This window comes from Malania oleifera, chromosome 5 (genome assembly GCF_029873635.1).
Source record: "Malania oleifera isolate guangnan ecotype guangnan chromosome 5, ASM2987363v1, whole genome shotgun sequence".
In the NCBI taxonomy this organism is placed as follows: domain Eukaryota; kingdom Viridiplantae; phylum Streptophyta; class Magnoliopsida; order Santalales; family Ximeniaceae; genus Malania; species Malania oleifera.
The window spans coordinates 46,896,095-46,899,715 of record NC_080421.1 but is presented as its reverse complement, the minus strand read 5'-3'; the positions used below and the strand labels follow the sequence as shown (position 1 = coordinate 46,899,715).

The 3,621-nt window shown below is 37.9% G+C and overlaps 1 non-coding gene across 1 annotated transcript; it reads left to right on the top strand.

Annotated features, from left to right (window-relative positions):
• Window positions 1-3,117: 3,117 nt before the first annotated feature.
• On the top strand, window positions 3,118-3,223 carry LOC131156863 (small nucleolar RNA R71). The gene has a single exon (XR_009137129.1). It is a non-coding gene; the product is annotated as a small nucleolar RNA R71 (small nucleolar RNA).
• The last annotated feature ends 398 nt before the right edge of the window (window positions 3,224-3,621 follow it).

The window sequence follows — 3,621 nt, the reverse complement described above, 5'->3', positions numbered from 1 at the left end:
TCGTCGACGAAGCCACGTGTCAAGCCACCTATAAATACGTGGAAATTAGATTTTCAGCGAAAGATTCAACCTCTCTCTCTCTCTCTCTCTCTCTCTCTCTCTCTCTCATTTTGTCTCTCTAAAAACGGATTCTATGACTTCTCTATAAGATTTCGGCCTCGTTTGTCCTCAGTTCGACGATCTGAAGCTACCACGATGGTCTTGGGGAGATTCTCTACAACTTAGCCGTAGCAGAATTTTGGTTTGTGAAGTTTGGGCACCATCCCAAAATCAGGGTAAGTAGGTTATTTTGGGGTTTTGTAGTTATCAGGATTTTCTTAACCCAGATTTTGGGTTAGATGAAAATATACTGGTGTTTGGGTTGGTTAAACTAGGGTGTTGTGATTGCAAGATTTGGGTTTCCAAACACCTCAAGCATGGGTTGAGGATCCCAACAAGTGTTTTCCTAGGAACTCAGGTAATATTGTTAAATAATTAATAGTTCATAAATTTTATGAATAAAAGATAAATGTGAGCCGGGGGAAAAGGCAGATATGGTTATTATTCAGAGTTTGGGATAATTGAATTAGGAAATGTATATTATTTCAGGATTTTGTGTTTGGCGCGGCAGGTGTAGGAATTAAAATTGGAGTCAGATCTTCTAGCTAGGTAGGTGAGGGAAATATGCTATGCTAGTAAAATTCAGAAATTTTATTAGTAAATTATAGTATTTGATTATGAGATACAAAGTATAAATTATAGAGTTATACAAATTTTAGAATATGAGTTTTATTTATTAATTGTGTCGCTTGAATAAGTATTTGTTTTGTACAGTATTTATACAGTTTTTAGAATATCATGATCTATAGTATTTATGCACAAAAATATGTTTTACTAGATTCAAAGAATTATGATATATAGTATATATAAAGATATATATTTTACAATATTTTAAAAATACCATGATTCCCAGAATTATAAAACCAAAACACTCAGATATTACAGTTTATTCAGTTCAGATATTACAGATAAGATATTATAGATATTTTAGCTCAGATAATATAGTTTATTCAGATAAGTTTTATATTGTTATGGTTATACAGAATCATGATGAAACAGTAAGGTATATATATAGAATAATATTATACAATATTAGATCCCTGATGAATCAAATCAGTTATCAGAGCACGCTACCGTAGCTATTTCAATTTAGAGTGCAATCATATGTCTTAGATAGAGTATAGTAAAGTCGATTGTGCCACAGGTAGTGTAGAGTGCTACTTGGCATCTAGACTAGGTGGAGCGGGCCTTTCGTGCTACAGACATGTTTATGCATATAGTTAGACTAGCTTCGGTAGGCCAACCAATGTTTAGTCTCGCCTATAGGCCACATAAACAGTTATGAGGGGTTAAATCATGACATACAGTTTTACAGGAAAGTTTGCGCAGTTATTTATATGTATACATATTTACAGAATAACAGCAGATATACTATAATACTAGAAGTATGAATGAATAAAAGCTCATATATTACAGTTGTATTTTAAGCCACATAAGTGTAAGTTATAATGGTGTATTATTTATAAGCTATCTCAGTTTCAGTTATTTATCAGTATATTATTTATGTAACCCAGTTATCACACTAGTAATAGCATATTTTGCCTTATTGAGAGTTGTCTCATTCCAGTAATTTAATATTTTTTAGATGATCCAGCTAGACGAGCAGATCAGGCTCGGAGGTAGAGGGGATAGTTATACTACCTTGTTAGAAGGGTAAGTAGTTTTTGGGGAGATGTATTTATCAATAGCGTATAGGAGATCTGGTAAGGGATTTTTGGAAAGATATGTATGTATTAATGTTTTGAGAAGGTACTAAATTCTAGTATTGTAAATATGGTTGTATGACTTTATGTTTTCTGCTGCTTAGGTATGTTATTTTGTGGACAAGAAGTTCCTCAGTGCCCACTTGGGGTCTGAGATGTTATAATAGATAATATAGGGGTATTAGAGTAATTTTAATTTTAAATTAAAAAAATGGTATTAATTTTGGGTCGTTTCAGGGGTAGTATTCCTTCAGCAGTGGGAGCAGAAATCTAAAGGTTGTTCACCGATCTAGAGGAGGAGGTGATACAAGGTTCAACTTTGGATTTTGCCCTCATTTTCTCCTTACCCTTACCCATGCTCAACTTCTCCTCAGCTCTATTGGGATGGTCTCTAAAGAGTGGTCACGACCTAGGTCTGCTCATGATGCGATGTAAGTCCAGTGTCTAGTGCACATTCTAACCCATATTGACCCTTAGGGTTCACGAGAGGCTAGCTCGGCAACTTATCCTCATCTCTTCCACTCAAAGAAGTAGCTAGTTGCCTCATAGTGGATTCTAACTTGGCAATAGATTTGGAATGAGAGTTGAGCAGTTTCCAATTTACATGATAATTAGCCTCTATGCTCTTGAGGGTTTTCAACACCGTCTCCTAGAAGGGATCATACATAGGTTGAGGAGGAGATAGTTGCTGAAAAAATGATGGTCTCGGGGCAGTAATGGGAGGATTTTTGAAGTTCTGATATAGGCGATGGGGGGGGGGGGCAGCATTGGGTGATATTTGAGGTCTTTGGGCTCGAAAACTCGGAGCTTGTGGCCTCTAAAAGAAGTGGGGATGTTGCCACCACCCAGAATTGTATGTATTGGAGTAGAGATCATTTGGTGGCCTATCATACCAATTATGGGTGGAATTAACTTCTTCCTGTACAAGCTCAAGCTGGGAAGGTGCATGTGGGCAATTGCAGCATGTATGTGAGTGGTATGAGTAGATGACACACACCTTTGCACATGCCACAGGTTGGGTTGCTATCCTAAGGACAAGAGCTGACCTAACTTTTGAACTATAGTGTGCAGGGTGGGTGCTAGGTCATAGTCTGTGGTTGACTCATAAACTCCTCTAGATTTGGAAGTGGACGGTTAGGAGGGTCTATGAGTAGCAACATTATGCTGCTGAGAATTCTCGGCAAGGTTTTCGAAAAGAACCCAGGCCTTATTCTCGTGTTTGGCAAGGGGAGTACCTCCACACGATGCATTTACCATCGACCTATCACATTCATCTAACCCTTCATAGAAGGTCAAAACCAATTGCCACTTAGGGACCTGATGGTGTGGGCATTGACGTAGTCAGTCCCTAAAGTGCTCTCAAGTCTTAAAAAGTAGTTCCTCACCCATCTGTGAGAAACTGGTGATGGCTCTCCTAAGCTAGTTAGTCATCCCAATTAGGAAGTACTTTTTCAAGAACTTGTGTTGCATGGTAGCCTAGTTGGTCATCGAGTTCAGCTCTAAGTACGTCAGCCAATATTTGACCTTATCCTTCAAAGAGAACAAAAAAAGCCTAAGGTGGAGAGCATCATTACCAAAATTGTGGATGCGGATGATCGAAAAAATATTGAGGAACTCATCTAGATGCTTATAAGTATTTTCATTTGAATTCCCATAAAAAGTGGGAAGCATCGAGATGAAAGAAGTTTTGATCTCAAATTGAGCTGCCTTGAAAACCGGATATCAGATGCAAGATGGCGAGGTGTATGCACTAGGTACAAAGTAGTCCCTAAGAGGCCTAAGTGGTTGCTCCGCCATCATAGGTTGGTGGGGAGCTTGG